At 41.4% G+C, this 20,973-nt stretch overlaps 1 long non-coding RNA gene across 1 annotated transcript; it reads right to left on the bottom strand.

The window, feature by feature from the left end:
• Positions 1-359: 359 nt before the first annotated feature.
• On the bottom strand, positions 360-14,734 carry LOC103889833 (uncharacterized). The gene is made up of 4 exons (XR_010136283.1): positions 14,592-14,734; positions 13,605-13,673; positions 1,276-1,339; positions 360-746 (listed from the first exon to the last, which is right to left on the bottom strand). It is a non-coding gene; the product is annotated as an uncharacterized LOC103889833 (long non-coding RNA).
• Between the last annotated feature and the right edge of the window lie 6,239 nt (positions 14,735-20,973).

Below are 20,973 nucleotides of genomic sequence, written 5' to 3' on the forward strand. Positions count from 1 at the left end.
GAAATATCTAATGGGTACTAGGCTTAATACCTGGGTGATAAAATAATCTGCACAACAAACCCCATGACACAGGTTTACCTATGTAACAAACTTGCACATGTACCCCAAACTTAAAAGTTTAAAAAAAAATAAAGTAAGAAAAAACATTTTTAAATAAAAATAAATAAAAAATCCTTAGGAATGTGGAGGAAAGTTTTCTTACTTTCCAAGGAGTCCTCAAATTCTTTCTAAGGGGCTGACATAAGCCTCTGCAATTGTGAATTCAGCAAATCTTTGATACCAGACCTCTCTTCTTGGCTCGGGCTCCCTCTATCTACACAGAAGATAGTGCCATTTGAATATGCTGCAGACAACTCAAATCAGCATTCAAAATTCATCTCCTTTTATTAAGAACTTTAAATTACCATAACATATACACATCTGTACTTCCCCCAGACTCTAAGCTTCTTGAGGACAGTGACCAGATCTTACATGTCTTTGTATTCCCAATGGAAAGATAGTAGATTCTCAATAGTGGTTGGATGTATTGAATTAAAGTATTCAGTATTAGCTATGGTAATGCTAGCTGCTATAACAAATGTGACAACCTAAGAGGCTTAATATATTTTAATTTTGTGTGCCGTAAAGACTGCAATATGGATGTTTCTGACCAGCAGGCAGCTTTTCACATGTTCATTTGGGACCCGGAATCATTCTGTCTTGTAGATCTTCCCTCCATTAGGGTCCTGGAGACTTCTGCATTCAGCCTACAGATGGAGATAGAGATGAGTGGAGGGGAAGGTGAGGAAGGTGGAGGCATACCTGTTTTTTCAGTTCCTTGGTTCCAAAGTGAAACATCTCACTTCCAAAACATTTCTTTGGCATGATACTACTTACATTTTTTGTTTTTTTACAAAGAAAAAAACATTTCTTTGGCATGGTACTACTTAGATGTAAAGGGACTAGAAGATGTTGTCCCTGGTAGAAAAACTGCTTCCCAGCACAACTCCATACTATGGAAGGGGAAGTATGAATCTTTGGTGGAGCTGGCCATCTTGGCCACATGCTCTTATGGGACCTAATATCTAACCTATAAAAGACATATATTTCTCATAAGTAGAATGACCATATGTCTAAGTTGCTTAGAAAAGTCCCATTTTTGCTTATTTGCTTGACATAATGATTGATAACTCCCCTTTTTACTCTCAAAAGCGTCCAAACTTGGAGGATAAATTATGTTGTTACCCTATAAGACACATGGCCATAAACCATCTTATAGATAATCTATGAGCTCACCAAAAAGTTTTTCAAGGCTTATATGTTTCACCATGAGTAACTGAAGACCTATCAGGGCATAGATCTGTAACACAAAGAAGAAAACATCAAGAGTGGCATATTTCCATTTTACATGACCACCATCTACTTTCCTATGTGTAAGTAAAATCTATTCATTGAACTTTAAAGTTCACTTCAGAGAAACATGTCCTTCCAGAATATGCCTCCTCTGTGCTATAGCACAAGCAGTGCCCTAAACATAAAGGAACAATGTCTGACACTGAAAAGCACAAGTCTTGCCTTATAGCTATCTCTGACTTCGCTTTCCAGGGAAGAACTGATGTCTTCAGAAGGGCCAGTTTTCCTTTCCAAAGCCACACCAACAAATCAAAAACACCTATCATTCAATCCAAAAATCCCTTAGTTATAACACTAAAAACATGGTCGATTAGGCCAGATGCACTGGCTCATGCCTGTAATCCCAGCACTTTGGGAGGCTGAGGTGGGAGGATCACTTGAGGTCAGGAGTTTGATACCAGCCTGGCCAACATGGCAAAACTCCGTCTCTACCAAAAAATACAAAACTTAGGCATGGTGGTGTGCGCCTGTAGTCCCAGCTACTCAGAAGGCTGAGGTGGGAGAATTGCTTGAACCCGGGAGGCAGAGGCTGCAGTGAGCTGAGATCGCACAGCTGCACTCCAGCCTGGGTGGCAGAGTGAGACCCTGTCTCAAAAAAAAACCCATGATCAATTAGTCAAGAAATTTCTTTCCAAGCATGAATTGTCACCGGACTTTAAATATAAAAGCCTACAATTCACAAATTACTATTATACAGACAGGGACTTCCTTTTGCTAATAGTCTTTCTTCATAATTTAGTAAACGAAAGTACAAGAGGAATGTTTAAAGGACTTGAGAGCAAAGAGTTTTCAAGAACCCAGGAGAATTTTGTAAGATATATATAGGTACAGATACAGATTCTAAGTACTAGTGATACAGGAGTTAAGAAGAAATTACTTAGGCAGATAGTCCAGAAGTCCTTGGTAAGGTTTTTCTTTTGATGAAAAGCTGCCCCAAATCATTGTCTAACAAAGAGCAGCCTGTGAAGTCGAGCTGCAGACATAGACAAGCACACTGGGAGCTTTCATGGTGAATGCCGGCAGGAAAGAACTACCTGGGACTAGACATGGTGGCTAGAAAATGGCCGCTCCGAAGATGGCCGAATAGGAACAGCTCCGGTCTACAGCTCCCAGCGTGAGCGACGCAGAAGACGGGTGATTTCTGCATTTCCATCTGAGGTACCGTGTTCATCTCACTAGGGAGTGCCAGACAGTGGGCGCAGGTCAGTGGGTGAGTGCACCGTGCGCCAGCCGAAGCAGGGGTGAGGCATTGCCTCACTCGGGAAGCACAAGGGGTCAGGGAGTTCCCTTTCCAGGGGTGACAGATGGCACCTGGAAAATCGGGCCACTCCCACCCGAATACTGTGCTTTTCCGACAGGCTTAGGAAACGGTGCCCCAGGAGATTATAGCCCGCACCTGGCTCAGAGGGTCCTATGCCCACGGAGTCTCGCTGTTTGCCAGCACAGCAGTCTGAGATCAAACAGCAAGTCGGCAGCGAGGCTGGGGGAGGGGCGCCCGCCATTGCCCAGGCTCGCTTAGGTAAACAAAGCAGCCTGGAAGCTTGAACTGGGTGGAGCCCACCACAGCTCAAGGAGGCCTGCCTGCCTCTGTAGGCTCCACCTCTGGGGGCAGGGCACAGACAAACAAAAAGACAGCAGTAACCTCTGCAGACTTAAATGTCCCTGTCTGACAGCTTTGAGGAGAGCAGTGGTTCTCCCAGCACGCAGCTGGAGATCTGAGAACGGGCAGACTGCCTCCTCAAGTGGGTCCCTGACCCCTGACCCCCGAGCAGCTTAACTGGGAGGCACCCCCCAGCAGGGGCAGACTGACACCTCACACGGCCGGCCAGGTACTCCAACAGACCTGCAGCTGAAGGTCCTGTCTGTTAGAAGGAAAACTAACAGAAAGGACATCCACACCAAAAACCCATCTGTACATCAGCATCATCAAAGACCAAAAGTAGATAAAACCACAAAGATGGGGAAAAAACAGAGCAGAAAAACTGGAAACTCTAAAAACCAGAGTACTTCTCCTCCTCCAAAGGAACGCAGTTCCTCACCAGCAATGGAACAAAGCTGGACGGAGAATGACTTTGACGAGCTGAGAGAAGAAGGCTTCAGACGATCAAATTACTCTGAGCTACGGGAGGATATTCAAACCAAAGGCAAAGAAGTTGAAAACTTTGAAAAAAATTTAGAAGATTGTATAACTGGAATAACCAATACAGAGAAGTGCTTAAAGGAGCTGATGGAGCTGAAAACCAAGGCTCGAGAACTACGTGAAGAATGCAGAAGCCTCAGGAGCCAATGCAATCAAATGGAAGAAAGGGTGTCAGCCCTGGAAGATGAAATGAATGAAATGAAGTGAGAAGGGAAGTTTAGAGAAAAAAGAATAAAAAGAAACGAGCAAATCCTCCAAGAAACGTGGGACTATGTGAAAAGACCAAATCTACGTCTGATTGGTGTACCTGAAAGTGACGGGGAGAATGGAAACAAGTTGGAAAACACTCTGCAGGATGTTATCCAGGAGAACTTCCCCAATCTAGCAAGGCAGGCCAACATTCAGATTCAGGAAATACAGAGAACACCACAAAGATACTCCTCGAGAAGAGCAACTCCAAGACACATAATTGTCAGATTCACCAAAGTTGAAATGAAGGAAAAAATGTTAAGGGCAGCCAGAGAGAAAGGTTGGGTTACCATCAAAGGGAAGCCCATCAGACTAACAGCTGATCTCTCGGCAGAAACCCTACAAGCCAGAAGAGAGTGGGGGCCAATATTCAACATTCTTAAAGAAAAGAATCTTCAACCCAGAATTTCATATCCTGCCAAACTAAGCTTCATAAGTGAAGGAGAAATAAAATACTTTACAGACAAGCAAATGCTGAGAGATTTTGTCACCACCAGGCCTGCCCTAAAAGAGCTCCTGAAGGAAGCTCTAAACATGGAAAGGCACAACCGGTACCAGCCGCTGCAAAATCATGCCAAAATGTAAAGACCATCGAGACTAGGAAGAGACTGCATCAACTAACGAGCAAAATAACCAGCTAACATCATAATGACAGGATCAAATTCACACATAACAATATTAACTTTAAATGTAAATGGACTAAATGCTCCAATTAAAAGACACAGACTGGCAAATTGGATAAAGACTCAAGACCCATCAGTGTGCTGTATTCAGGAAACCCATCTCACGTGCAGAGACACACATAGGCTCAAAATAAAAGGATGGAGGAAGATCTACCAAGCAAATGGAAAACAAAAAAAGGCAGGGGTTGCAATCCTAGTCTCTGATAAAACAGACTTTAAACCAACAAAGAGCAAAAGAGACAAAGAAGGCCATTACATAATGGTAAAGGGATTAATTCAACAAGAAGAGCTAACTATCCTAAATATATATGCACCCAATACAGGAGCACCCAGATTCATAAAGCAAGTCCTGAGTGACCTACAAAGAGACTTAGACTCCCACACATTAATAATGGGAGACTTTAACACCCCACTGTCAACATTAGACAGATCAACGAGACAGAAAGTCAACAAGGATACCCAGGAACTGAACTCAGCTCTGCACCAAGCGGACCTAATAGACATCTACAGAACTCTCCACCCCAAATCAACAGAATATACATTTTTTTCAGCACCACACCACACCTATTCCAAAATTCACCACATACTTGGAAGTAAAGCTCTCCTCAATAAATGTAAAAGAACAGAAATTATAACAAACTATCTCTCAGATCACAGTGCAATCAAGCTAGAACTCAGGATTAAGAATCTCACTCAAAACTGCTCAATTACATGGAAACTGAACAACCTGCTCCTGAATGACTACTGGGTACATAACGAAATGAAGGCAGAAATAAAGATGTTCTTTGAAACCAACAAGAACCAAGACACAACATACCAGACTCTCTGGGATGCATTCAAAGCAGTGTGTAGAGGGAAATTTATAGCACTAAATGCCCACAAGAGAAAGCAGGAAAGATCCAAAATTGACACCCTAACATCACAATTAAAAGAACTAGAAAAGCAAGAGCAAACACATTCAAAAGCTAGCAGAAGGCAAGAAATAACTAAAATCAGAGCAGAACTGAAGGAAATAGAGACACAAAAAACCCTTCAAAAAATTAATGAATCCAGGAGCTGGTTTTTTGAAAGGATCAACAAAATTGATAGACCACTAGCAAGATTAATAAAGAAAAAAAGAGAGAAGAATCAAATAGATGCAATAAAAAATGACAAAGGGGATATCACCACCAATCCCACAGAAATACAAACTACCATCAGAGAATATTACAAACACCTCTACGCAAATCAACTAGAAAATCTAGAAGAAATGGATAAATTCCTCAACACATACACCCTCCCAAGACTAAACCAGGAAGAAGTTGAATCTCTGAATAGACCAATAACAGGAGCTGAAATTGTGGCAATAATCAATAGCTTACCAACCAAAAAAAGTCCAGGACCAGATGGGTTCACAGCCAAATTCTACCAGAGGTACAAGGAGGAGCTGGTACCATTCCTTCTGAAACTATTCCAATCAATAGAAAAAGAGGGAATCCTCCCTAACTCATTTTATGAGGCCAGCATCATCCTGATACCAAAGCCTGGCAGAGACACAACAAAAAAAGAGAATTTTAGACCAATATCCTTGATGAACATTGATGCAAAAATCCTCAATAAAATACTGGCAAACAGAATCCAGCAGCACATCAAAAAGCTTATCCACCATGATCAAGTGGGCTTCATCCCTGGGATGCAAGGCTGGTTCAATATATGCAAATCAATAAATGTAATCCAGCATATAAACAGAACCAAAGACAAAAACCACATGATTATCTCAATAGATGCAGAAAAGGCCTTTGACAAAATTCAACAACCCTTCATGCTAAAAACTCTCAATAAATTAAGTATTGATGGGAAGTATCTCAAAATAATAGGAGCTATCTATGACAAACCCACAGCCAATATCATATTGAATGGGCAAAAACTGGAAGCATTCCCTTTGAAAACTGGCACAAGACAGGGATGCCCTCTCTCACCACTTCTATTCAACATAGTGTTGGAAGTTCTGGCCAGGGCAATTAGGCAGGAGAAGGAAATCAAGTGTATTCAATTAGGAAAAGAGGAAGTCAAATTGTCCCTGTTTGCAGATGACATGATTGTATATCTAGAAAACCCTATTGTCTCAGCCCAAAATCTCCTTAAGCTGATAAGCAACTTCAGCAAAGTCTCAGGATACAAAATCAATGTACAAAAATCACAAGCATTCTTACACATCAATAACAGACAGACAGAGAGCCAAATCATGAGTGAACTCCCATTCACAATTGCTTCAAAGAGAATAAAATACCTAGGAATCCAACTTACAAGGGATGTGAAGGACCTCTTCAAGGAGAACTACAAACCACTGCTCAAGGAAATAAAAGAGGATACAAAGAAATGGAAGAACATTCCATGCTCATGGGTAGGAAGAATCAATATCGTGAAAATGGCCATCCTTCCCAAGGTAATTTATAGATTCAATGCCATCCCCATCAAGCTACCAATGACTTTCTTCACAGAATTGGAAAAAACTACTTTAAAGTTCATATGGAACCAAAAAAGAGCCCACATCGCCAAGTCAATCCTAAGCCAAAAGAACAAAGCTGGAGGCATCACACTACCTGACTTCAAACTATACTACAAGGCTACAGTAACCAAAACAGCATGGTACTGGTACCAAAACAGAGATATAGATCAATGGAACAGAACAGAGCCATCAGAAATAATGCCACATATCTACAACTATCTGATCTTTGACAAACCTGAGAAAAACAAGCAATGGGGAAAGGATTCCCTATTTAATAAGTGGTGCTGGGAAAACTGGCTAGCCATATGTAGAAAGCTGAAACTGGATCCCTTCCTTACACCTTATACAAAAATTAATTCAAGATGGATTAAAGACTTAAATGTTAGACCTAAAACTATAAAAACCCTAGAAGAAAACCTAGGCATTACCATTCAGGACATAGGCATGGGCAAGGACTTCATGTCTAAAACACCAAAAGCAATGGCAACAAAAGCCAAAATTGACAAATGGGATCTAATTAAACTCAAGAGCTTCTGCACAGCAAAGGAAACTACCATCAGAGTGAACAGGCAACCTACAAAATGGGAGAAAATTTTCGCAACCTACTCATCTGACAAAGGGCTAATATCCAGAATCTACAATGAACACCAACAAATTTACAAGAAAAAAACAAACAACCCCATCAAAAAGTGGGCAAAGGACATGAACAGACACTTCTCAAAAGAAGACATTTATGCAGCCAAAAAACACATGAAAAAAACGCTCACCATCACTGGCCATGAGAGAAATGCAAATCAAAACCACAATGAGATACCATCTCACACCAGTTAGAATGGCAATCATTAAAAAGTCAGGAAACAACAGGTGCTGGAGAGGATGTGGAGAAATAGGAACACTTTTACACTGTTGGTGGGACTGTAAACTAGTTCAACCATTGTGGAAGTCAGTGTGGCGATTCCTCAGGGATCTAGAACTAGAAATTCCATTCGACCCAGCCATCCCATTACTGGGTATATACCCAAAGGACTATAAATCATGCTGCTATAAAGACACATGCACACGTATGTTTATTGCGGCATTATTCACAATAGCAAAGACTTGGAACCAAGCCAAATTTCCAACAATGATAGACTGGATTAAGAAAATGTGGCACATATACACCATGGAATACTACGCAGCCATAAAAAATGATGAGTTCATGTCCTTTGTAGGGACATGGATGAAATTGGAAATCATCATTCTCAGTAAACTATCACAAGAACAAAAAACCAAACACCGCATATTCTCACTCATATGTGGGAACTGAACAATGAGAACACATGGACACAGGAAGGGGAACATCACACTTCAGGGACTGTTGTGGGGTGGGAGGAGGGGGGAGGGATAGCACTGGGAGATATACCTAATGCTAGATGACGAGTTAGTGGGTGCAGCGCACCAGCATGGCACATGTATACATATGTAACTTACCTGCACATTGCGCACATGTACCATAAAACCTAAAGTATAATAATAAAAAAAAAAAAAAAAAAGAAAATGGCCGCTCCATCTTCCCGTCTCTGCCAGCCACGTGTACACTAAGGAGCAGACAAAATGAAGCCACCAGCCAAGGGGAATGTTCATTTGCATAATAAGATTAGGGTGGGGTGACCAGCCTTCCCCACGTGCTTTGTAAACGCCACACCTGATTGAACCAAAGTGTGAGCCTTACATAAATCAAATGATGCTTCCTCAAGCTGGACTATAAAATCTGGCGCATCTGCCGCCAGCTGGCCTTTTCCTCTCAGAAGTCTCCTCTCTCTCACTCTAGAGAACAAGCTGTTTTCCTTTCCCTTTCTTTCGCCTATTAAATCTCCCTTCCTAAACGCCTCATGTGGGTCCATGTCCTAAATTTTCTTGGCATGAGATGACGAACCCCAGGTATTTACCCAGACAATGTAGCCTCTTCACCAGGAAGCTAGATGGAGATAACTTAAAAAGCTTTGTTAGTGTGCCCTTTTCTAAGTTGAGCAACTTGAAATCACACAGGAATCTCCTTGAAAAATAGTTTGCAATTCAATTTCACCAATTCAGACTGATTTTCCATTTCAATTAGTCCAGAGGAAAGAGGCTTTGCCCAAATGTAGAGGATTTCCCCCATCTAACACCTTCTCTGGTTGAACCTTGTAAAGATATTGCTAAGAGGAATGCTTATCAAATGCTTAAGCATTAACCATGTGCAAGGAAAGCCACTAAATGAATGAAACTTCTGTGAATTAAATTGATTTTCTAGAAAATGAAAACAAAATTGAATCCAAGAATAAGCTATCTTAAAATCACGTTGAGTAAAAACATAAAATATTTTTTCACCAGAGCTGTAAAAATTAAATTAGCTAAAAGAGGAAATAAATGCTTTTGTGTTCCAAGGAATTCCATTTATTAGGACAATAGGTACCTATGAAGGAACCAGAACTCTAAAAAGAACTGTAATTGTTTCTCAGGATGATGCTTTGTGATGTGAAAGCAAAGCCTGCTGGAAGAGGGGCATCATAGTTGGTGGCTGCTCACAACTGGAGAGAAAGAATGGGGAAGCTACCTAGATGTTCACAGAGACTGCTGAATGGGAGCTGGCTCCTTGCTGGGACAGGGATGGACAGTGTGTTTCCCCTTCCTCTGTCATCCCTCCCAAAGTATCACCAATCTTTCCTTGGGTTCAGTTTGCTTCTATACATTACTGCTTCTCATAGGGGCTGGTCCAATAAGCTGTTCTGGGCTCAGCAGCCTTTGTCTGTGGATTAAGCCATATCATGCCATGAAACCTGCAGAAAAAAATGTTATTGTGTCCAGATTCTTGTTTTATTAGCCAGGTAAATACACTCACTGCTATAACAAACAGGTTCAGATTTCAAAAGCTTGACACAATTTTAAAGTCTAGGTCCCTCTCTTCCAAGTGGTGACTCAGAGATTTGGGCGCGTTCTATCTTAAAATGCTACCATATCCAGCCAATTGAAGGAAAGGGAAAGAAGGAGCTCATGGAATTTTGTGCATTGAGTTTATGACAAGCCTGAAAAGTGGCACACATCATTTCTTCTCACATTCCAGAACTCAGTTATGTGGTTCATCTAGATGCATAGGGAGCTGGGAAACATATCTTTGCTTTGTGCACAGGAAGGACAGAAGAACTGTATATTGGTGAATTGTAGCAATTTCTATCACCCTGGCTCCGCCCATCAATTCAGAAAACACTTGGTAATCTATTTTGTATGTCAGACACTCTGTCAAGGACTAGAGTAAATGGTGAGCAGTACATTGCCCTTGAGTAATCACAGTCTAACGAGAGAGAAGAATGGGTAAATTAATAATTATTATATATCATGATAAATGTTATAACAGAGACATTTGCAGAGTGCTGAAGGCACCCAGAAAAGAAGCAAGTTTAGGGAAGTTTCAGTTACATTTGAACTGAGTCTTGAAGAACAGTGATCATAGCTAATGTTTTCTAATCACTTTCCACTCACCAGGCACTATTCTAAGCACTTTTCATGTATTAACTCACTTAATCATCACAACAACTCTAACAGGAAGGTGTTATTATTATATCCACAGATGAGGAAACTGAGGCACAGTGAAGTTAAGTCCCTTGCTCAGGGTCTCATTCTTTGCTAATGACAGAGATGAGATTTGGACTCCTAAAATCACTCTTTCAACCAACCACACTGTATAGAGAAGCAATAGACGTTCACCAGAGAGGAAGGTGGGGGCCCTCTCTGCTTATGTAGGGCCTGTGTCAGCATGTCTGGAACAATGACAGCAAGAAAGTACTTCGAGGTGTTGAGAAGCATGCCCTGGTAAGGTCTCACCACACCCTTACTGCCTGTGCCATGCAGCTATGGGTTTCACAAACAGAGTGAGGGATGACCCTTGCAAGGCAGGGAGGATGCCAGGACGTTAGGCAGATGGGCCAGACTGGAGTAAGGAACCCAGATGTTAATAGTAGATAATCCTACTAAGGCATGGCCAGTGGCCGAGGAAGGTATCCAAAGAGGCTGATTTATTTTTTAAAATGTATTAAGATATTATTAGTTTCAATATAAATTAATCCCATGCTGAATATTCATAACATCAGACTCTAGCCATTCCCGATTCCATGCTGACCATAAACACTCGCTTCCTATGTGTGGTAGAGGCTTCTAGTGCTCACCTATACCTGTCTCTCCTCCTGTCACTCAGGAAGTCTCTACTCCCCAGCTCTCTTGCAGTTAGGTACGACCATGTGACTAGTCATAGCTGGTGAAATGTATGCAGAAGTCATATGTGTTTCTCCTGGGCCACAGCATAAGGAAGTGACCTCTAGTCCTTTGCCTTGGCAACCCTGGAGGCCACCTGTTGAGACAGCAGCATAACAAGGCAGAGGGAGTGCTGCCCAGAGAATCGCCTAACCCATATAGGACTTTATGCAAGCAAGAAATAAGCCTTTGTTGCCTTCACCCCCTAAGATTTCTGAGTTTATTTATTAATGCAGCACTACCTGGTGAGTGTATTAATATATATTTCAAGCCTATGCCCATCACTGGTTTTGCTTTTACTTCTGCTTTGACCCTGGAACTCATGCCAAACTCCTTTCATTATTCAGCCAAGATTGCGTCTGTTAAATCTAATCCAGTAGTATGCAGATACGGTGACTTAAGTCATTTATTAATGTTCACATTTCTTTCTTTTTTTTTCTTTTTTTGAGAAGGAGTCTCACTCCATTGCCCAGGCTAGAGTACAGTGGTGTGATCTCAGCTCACTTCAACCTCCACCTTCCAGGTTCAAGCAATTCTCCTGCCTCAGCCTCCCAAGTAGCTGGGATACAGGCATGTACCACCATGCCCAGCTAAATTGTTTTTGTTATTTTTAGTGGAAACAGGGTTTTACCATGTTGGCCAGGCTGGTCTCAAACTCCTGACCTCAAATGATCCAGCCATCTTGGCCTCCCAAAGTGCTGGGATTACAGGTGTGAGCCACCGTGCCCAGCCAATGTTCACATTTTTCGATGAAGCTATAAAAAAAACTCCTTGACTACCACTTGGAATGTCAGTCTGAGTTTGATGTCATAATGGCCACAGAGTCTGAGCTATCTCTTAACACATCCCCTGCTCTAAGTGGAAATTTAACAAGATGAACTTTCCAGTAATGAGGCTTGACAGCGTTGCCACCACCAGAAGTGCAAGCAGTCAGGTCAGGAGGAAGGCTGCTAACTTCCTCGCTGAAGTGTTGATTAGGCTTTGCGCTACTAGCCTGCTCGTGGAGGGAGCCTCATCGGTCCTCTTCTGAACACTGTGAATCCTTCCTTACCCTCCCTTCCCCCCAACCCCCACACACACAAACTCACACTTAAGATATTACCAAATTGCAACATCCAACATTTCTCAAAGAAGCTATTTCCAATGCAGGTGTGCCCCCACATTATGAGAAAACTACATTCAAGAAGTGTCATATATAAATTCAGTCAGTGGAGAATGATATCATTTGGTAAATTCTCATTTGTTTTGTGTGTTTCCTTAAAGAGAGATGTACACACATCTATAATTCCAGCTTCAACTTAACGACTTTCAGACAAAACACAGGGGAAAATATTAATTACAGGAAAGTGTCTTTTTAATTTCTAGTACCAGTAGGGTAGTCAGACACCAGTCATAGGCATACAGAAAAATATGCTTCCTATCATCATGGTTATTTTCAGAAACACACACTGAAGATTAGCAGCAAAACAGGAACTCAGAGAAAACCAGGCTCAAAAACAAAATGCAGAAATTATGTAATTGCCTAAAAGCCATGAAGTCACTTAGCTAAATATTTTAAGGAATAGCATTACTTAAAATAATAATCATCCTCACTTGACTAATAACATTTCATTTTCAGGGCATAAAGAAAACCCAGTTTCAAATGATTAGTAGTCCAAGTCAGATGCCTTGAAATCCACCCCAGCCCTGATTTCCACTCATACTGTTTCCACCCATTCCTTCACTCCACCCATTCCCAGAGCTTCCATCTTAGATTTTGATGATACTAGTTGGAGGTATAGATTCAGATTACCACATAATTATTATTGTACTATATTATCTTCTAGGTGATATTTTTATATTTGCTTTTATTTTATAAAGAGAAATATAATTAAAGCATTTATATATAGTCTCTAATATTTATAATTATCTAGATATATAAATAAATGTACATTAACTGGCTTCAGTGTTTGCTCCCAACCTTTTTTATACTCTAGCTTTCCTATTTTAATCATTCACTCTAGCGTCTATCACCCTTGGTCACCTGGAATTTATCTTCAAGCACTTTTTTCAACAGAGACTCATGTTAAATCTTGCCCAGGAAAATTGCCTATCATATAATTTTTTTGAAACGTGGTCTACAGAGAATATATTTCTGTCACTTTCACACATAAAAGACAACCTGGCTGGGTATAAAATTCTTGAATCACAGCCTTTTATAAACAAAACTCTACAGATATTGCTTTTATATAACTATCACAGAGTGGTGTGATTATAGGAGGTTTTATCTTTCTTTTCATTGGCATTTTGGCATTATTTTATTTGTTCCACACTGAATGCAGGTTGTTGTAATTTTTAAAATTAATAAAAACAAATAAAATCAATAGATTTGTGCTGAGTGACTTACATTCCCACATTCTGCTGGATGTTGAGAGGCACACCAATAATCACTGTTGTCAAGGAGGCACTAACTCAACTGTAAGTCACATATTAATGATATAAATGAATGAGGTGTCTACAGAAGTAATTTTACAATTTACAAAAATACAATATGGACACAATTTAATATTCTCTAGGGGAAAAAAACGGTAGTGCATTTGGAATACCTAATAAAATAAAAACATCAGAGTCCTCAAACTGAACCATGATCTTCCACAAGGCAAGATTCTGAAATCTGAAGGCCACAAGGTCTCACAACAGTTAAGCTGTAGTTCTGGCCTCCTTTAGGCTGCACAAACACATTACCTCTTTATTCAGAAATATGAGAACCCTCACTACCACCGGAAAAAAAAAGATAGGTCAAAACTGAATACACTTTGAAGGAGGTCAGATAGAGGACTATAGCAGTTATTAGAAACATACTACGTTCAGACAGCCTGGGTTTTAGTCTGGCTGTACCGTGTTACCACAATCTGTTTATACTCACAACACTTCTGACACCAAGTGTGTGGGTTTTTCCACACCAACAACTAATTTTCAACTCTCCAGATACCAACTAGGTGTCCTACAATTTAATTCAATTTTCTAAAGCTGTTTATGTGGAGTTAGCCTCAGATCCCACAAGGGCTCAGTCCCATAAGACAGCCCCCATATCAGATGCTAATCACAAGTCCCAAGCTTCCCATACTTCTGACCAACCAGCTATAAGCTGGGGGTTTTTCTGAACCCTTCTCAGGTTTGATAAACTGAAAGAACAGCTCATAGGATTCAGGAAAACAGTTTAGTGACTAATACTGGTTTTTTACACAAGGATACAACTCAGGAGGAGCCAAATGGAAGAGATGCAGAAAGCAAGGTATATGGGAAGGGACACAAAGCTTCCATGTCTTCCCATGTCATCTCCTGAACTCTAGCCTTCTACCACCTCAATGTGTTCACCAATCCAGAAGCTCACCAAACCCTGTTGTTAAGGATTTTTATGTTGTTTAGGGTTCCTGTGTTCCATCACATAGGCATGGTTGATTAAATCATTGGCCATTGGTGATTGAATTCAATCTCCATCCTTCTCCCTCTCCAGAAGTCAGGGTGAGGGACTAAAAATTCCAATTCTCTAATCAAGTGATTGGTTCCTCTAGCAACCAGCTCCCATTCCGAGACTATCTTGAGGCTCACCAACAGTTACCTTATTAGCATTATTAACATTATATAACTCAGGTATGTTTGAAAATGGCTTATGATTAATAACAAAAGATGCTCCTTTCACCCCTGTCACTCAGGAAAGCACAAGAGTTTCTGGAGCTCTCTGCCAGGAACTAGAGACAAAGACTTAAAATATATTTCTCATTATATTACAATATCACACAATGTGCTAGTCGTAAGTGACCCTGAGCAAATTGCTTCCTATGTGCGTTCATCTTCTCATCTGCAAAATCCAGATAAAAGTAATATCTCCTTGTGGGACTGTTGTAAGAATTAAATAAGTTAAAATAAAGCACAGTACCTGGCATCTAGAAAATGTGAGTCAAGTATTTACAATGAGCAAAATGAGTCACACAATATACAAGTTGCATGTGGACCTTCATTATTTGACATGTTCTCCAGGAATGCCTATGACCAGCAAGGTGGGGAGGGCAGGTGTTCTTCTTCCCATCCCAAGCCAGTGAAGCAAGCTGAGGGAAGGTGATGGGGGCTAGTTCAAGTCATGGGATGGATTGGTGTCACAGCCAGAGCCAGATTTTCCACACCACTGTGCTGTTCCCTACACCACCTTCAAACTGCCCTGCCATCAAGTCTGGTCATTCAGCGATGGTGCCACTGAGGACCTTGTTGCCCAAGTCCCAGGTGAAGATGCCCATAATTTTCAAGGTAAGTAGAGAAACAGTCCTTAAAATATTCCCCTACAAAATGAGAAAACCCTACTGCAGTTTTGTTGGTTTTGTAAATGATTGTTTGTCAGAGTACAGGGGATATTTTGTTTGTTCATCTACCTAGGAATTGTAGATTTCTCAACTTACTTTCAAGAGGAAGTTGGTCCAAAGCCATGACTGAAAGTCCTACGTGAAGATTCAACATTGCTATTTAAAGCAACTACAATGAAGTCAAGAAGGAGTCGTTCATTTCACCTAGCACATTTGAAGAGCTGGAGTCTCTCAGCCTCATGGTCTCATAATTAATTTGTTGGCACAGTTAATCTAAATGAAAGGGAGGATTTTATTCTCACATCCATTAACCTGTAGTAGGAAAATCCATGAGGCTCAACACCTTGGAACATCCCCTCCACCCCCACAGTAGCAGCAAAGAACCTCTAAAGGGGAGAACAGTAAGAATATGAGCTCTAGAGGCTCCTCTACCTTCCATCCGGCCGAGCCTGCACACATGACTTAACCTCTCTGAGCAAAGTGTTTTCTGCGTAATAGAGTTGTAATAGTGCCTACTTCATAAGGTTGTTGTGAGGATTAAATGGGAAAATATACCTAAGGCACTTAGCACTGTGCCTTGCATATTTATCATGGGCTCCGTTATCACTCCATGCTCAAGGATGGAATCGCTATAAATCCTGCCATACCAAGCGATGGACAAAGACACTGTGCCAACACTACTGGCTTCCGTCTGTTTACCTGAAGAACTTTCTGTGTCATAATATATAATAGGTTATTTATGTATAACCTGTGTTCCCAGGACAAGCTCTTGTTTCATGGTTTTTGTAGAGCCCCTAACAGTTTGTCATGGAAGTCCTGAACCTCACCCCTATGATGAAGCGCTTTCTTGTAAGTCTGGTTTCAGTTGACTTTTGACCTTTATTAGTCAAAGTTATGGAGCCCAAGTTTGTTTGCTTCCATGTCTCCCTAGGGATTCATTGAAGAAACAGCTGGGGTGGTGGCTTACTGACTTTTAGGTTAAATTCAGATAGCACATGATTAGAAATCTCCATTTTGCCCCAGAGAGGTCAGGACCCCTCAGAATCCCAAAAGCAAGAGAGATACCATATCACCCCTAGGACCAAAAGGGTACCCTCTAGCCTGGGGTGTGGGAAGCTCCCAAGAGCACCAAGAAAGGACACATCTCAGTTGGCACACCTGGCACTGGCTGGTTCTAATCTTCAGAGGGAGGGACAGCAGAGGAGATAGGCAAGCTTGTGTGCTGGGTCCAAGCTGGCCATGAGCCTCGAATTGCCAGGATCTGGGTGCATCTCAAAAACTCTGGAAATCCACCCCAGATGCAGGACAGTAAAAATGGCAGTGAGGGGTCCTTACCTCCTCCTGCTTTTAGGGAGAAGCTGAAGCTTCCAGTGGGATCTGTTTGTTCTCCCATCTGACAACTCCTCCTACTCTCCTCCCAAAGTTGAGTTTATTCTCAGCAAGGGATTGATGACTGCAATGGAAATGAGCAAATGTTGTCATTAGATAATAGCTGGAAAAGGGTGTTACCCAAGAGGTAGCTCACAGCTAGCCAAAAAATCAAGTTACAAGGCTTACACTTCAACTCCTGCTTCCCTATGACCTTGGCAAATTGGAGGAGAATCCTCTAGTCATCTCATTCTTCTCCCTTTCCTGCGTCTCTTCCCAACTGCTCCCTTGACTTTTACCCCCAGCTCCCTGTATATCCTTTCTTCTCTCCCTAAGTAAATCTTAAAAGCCTGAAAAAGTAAAGAGGGCCAAAAATGTGGATACAATGCTAATCGCACAGTCACAGACATGTCATAATAATACTGCAAAATAATACTTTATATATGGTCTTCTTTGATGTGAGAAGTGTGCATGGTAAAGGGTCTAATTCAAAGACCCAGAATAAGCATAACATTGCAAAGTCCATACAGTTGCTTACAAGAACTAGACTGAAAAGCCCTTAGTCATTTGTTCTTCTGTTTGACTTTTGTCAGAAGAGCTTACAACCTGGAAACAGTCACAGGGTGAAATATCATCACATCAGGCTGATGGGAGCCTCTCTCTCTCTCTCTCTCTGTCCTTCCCCCTCTCCCTGCACCTCTATTGTCAGTGAGATAAAGGGAGACACCATTGTCTCCCATTCAGGAGCCCATTATGTCAGTGGACCCATCATAAGCAGGAAATCTTCTTTTCCACAAACTTCATACTATCATATCACAGAACAAAGATGGGAGGCTCTATCCTTTCATTTTATTTGCTGGGACAAGGATTCTGCCCAATTCTTACCCGCTGTCTGATTTCTCACCAAAGGAGCATTTGCAAGAGGAAAGATTTATATTCTGTGAAATATTTCACTTGTCATCAGCCAGGGGCTCCAGGCTCCCCGGCTGTGCCGGTCAGTTCCAGGAAGGTTCCCTGAGCCTCCCTCATAGGCAAGGCCACACTGCTCCCAAGTGGCTTCTGTGGAGAAGTAGGAAGCCAGACATGGCTGGAGCTGGAATGCTCTCCAGACCCAGGGTCCTGTCTCGCTGCAGCCTCACTGCTAAGAAGCCCACCTGCAGACCTCGCCCCAGAGGCCCTTCCTAGCGCCCACCACGCTGGGGGAGCTCAACCGCTCACACCTCCAAGAAGACTTTTTGTTGTAACAAAGAAGGCAGCCCTTTTAAATAATTCTAAAAAGCTACAGGGCTAGTCTAACCAAAGAAAATTCAGAATTCAACTTGGACATCATCATAGTAAGAGTCTGTTAAGACAGAAGTATAGGGAGCCCTCTTCACTCCCACCCTCTTTTTAAAAAGGCAAAAAGAAAAGACAAAAATAACTGGAGGCTAAAAACAATTATTAGTACCTATTGCACAGGCTTGTTTGTAGCTCAAGGCAGCTCCCAATTCTTGATGAATCTACTTACAGTCATTTATAAAGGTAAAGCAGTCTTAATAAGCAAAATCTCCTTCAAGCTCATCATTTTCTCAACAATTAAAAGCACAACCTATCTTTATAATTGGTGTTCCTGTAACATTGTTATTTCACCCTGAAGAGGGACTATTGTTTCTAGCATTATGATCAGTTGTGCTTAAGGTTTAGAGCAATCCCACCTTATTAACTCTCATTTAACAGAAAGCAGGGACAGGTTGGTACACCTCCTTAGTAAGACAGCAACATTAAGAACTCCCCAAAAAGACTCTTCAGAGATACTACCCAGCCCTTCCAATTTCAGAATCACCTGGGGAAATCTTAACACTCCCAAAACCCAGTCAGCACCCCCAGACCAATTAAATCAGAACCTCGATGGTGGTCCCAGGCACAGGTGTTCTGAAGTTCTTCGGGGCATTGCAATATGCAGACAAGTTTGAGAACTGCTCTCTGAGACGGGAGTTTTTAATTCTAGCCACACGTAAGAATCAGCTGGGAAGTCACTAAACGCTACCCATCCCCATGCCCCCACCCCACCCCCAAACCAACTCAATCAGTCTCTGGAGATGGTACCCAAGCGATTTGTTAAGCTCCCAAGAGATTATGGTGCACGAAATGTTGAGAATAAAATTATATTATTTGATTAAATGGCTTCATTTTATTACAAAAATGTGTTCACAGGAAAAAAAAAAACACAGAGAATAAAGAAGTTAAAAAAAAAAATACATTTTAGCCATGCATGATCCCAAATCCTACCTTCCAGAAATAACCAGTTAATTACTTTCCTGGGGTTAAGATGAGAGGTATTCAGTGAACATGTAAATGAAGAAAGGTGGACTCACAGGTCTTTAATTCAAAATCTCCATCACCTTCCTAAACCCTGTCCATGCAGCTGGGGCTTGGACACACACACACACACACACACACTGCACTAGAGAAGGCCTGGGGAGACTCTGACGTTCCTTTCATCAGCAAGAAGCCCCTTTATGATTTAATTTTGTGGGTCCTTAAATTAGAAACATTTTGCTCGCCAAACTAGATTTATGAAGTAACACTTACCTCATTTGCCCATTTTTTAAATTAACCAAAGATTTATATAACTTCCAATCAGAGGTGCTGATCAGCACAAAACAAACCAGGCCTAGCAACAAGTTGCAACAATGCCATCCTAGAGCAAAGAAAAGTGATCCTTATTAGGCTATGCAATTTAGCTTAAGTAGACATGGCTTCTGTTTTTTAGTCAAGAAATTTGAAATACTAAAATACAGAAAACAAATCACTACTGTTGAGAGCCTAGGGATATTTGAGGAGGGAAAGGAAACAAGATGAATAACTATGTCCCTAGGGCAGTAGGTTAAAAGGGAGAGGATTGGAGAATAAGGGCGGGGTTCCACTATAATGTTACAATTGTTTGAAATTTTATTCTGCTGATAATTACACATGAATCCTTGAGCAAATCAAGCTATCATCTCTGGACCACATTTTCCCACTTGTAAAATGAGAGTGGCTAAGCTAAGGCAGTGCTTCTCAACCTCAGTGCTATTGACATTTGCGGTAGAATGCTTCCTTGTTGTAGGGGTTATCCTATATGTTGTAGGATATTTAGCAGCATCCCTGGCCCCTACCCACTAGATGCCAGTAGCACACCCCTGGCTGAGGCAATCAAAAATGTCTCCACACACTGCCAAATGTCCTTGAAGGGGCAAAATCACCCCTAGTTGAGAACCACTACTCAAGGGTTATTCTGAAATTCTATTTGTGAAAATTCACAAATTATGCAGAAGTTGGAGGGATGCATTTGACGTATCAGAGAACATGTATATAAAAAATCCAAAGATGAGAGCGTGTGAAATCACCCTGCAAAGCAGAAGTTCTCAATCTCGGCTGAGTTTTAGAATCACCTGAGGAGCCTTTCAAAGTCCCATTCTCAAAGTGAACCCCCTGACCAATTGAATTAGAACCTTAGGGCTTGAGCAGAGTTCTCCAGGTGATTCCAGTATGCAGCAGTTTGCAGGCCACTGCAGGAGAGCTTAGTGTGAGAGAGAAGTAACAATAAGTCTGTTTTTCTCTTATGATTCTGATAATACTTTAGCATTTCAATCAATAAGAAAACCAAAAGCCCAGACTGTGCTAGGATTTTGCAAAGCACTGGGAAACACACGATGTTAAATCAGGCAAATCTCAAGCTTTAGGTTGAAGTGAAACCTAGATGCACTTCCCGGAGAATTATATGAGCATATGGACACCTAAACAAAATCAAAACGCTAAGTGTCTCTGGAGGAGGCACCACCTTTCCTCCCGAGAATCGTCTGTTCTCTGCAGTTATTGACCTGAGACCATGCCAGCCATGGTCTCCAAACCATGACTGTCAATTGCATTAATCCTTTCCAGCAAGAGACCATCTTGTTGGAGAGGATTATCAAGTAAATGACAGTTTATCAAGTAAATGACAATCACATCAAAAGAAAATGTGTGCACTCCTGGGAAGACGAAGATACACTTTCTTAGACTCATTTCTGAGTAAAATCAGTCTATGTG

Source organism: Pongo abelii, chromosome 12 (genome assembly GCF_028885655.2).
Source record: "Pongo abelii isolate AG06213 chromosome 12, NHGRI_mPonAbe1-v2.0_pri, whole genome shotgun sequence".
NCBI classification, from domain to species: Eukaryota; Metazoa; Chordata; class Mammalia; order Primates; family Hominidae; genus Pongo; species Pongo abelii.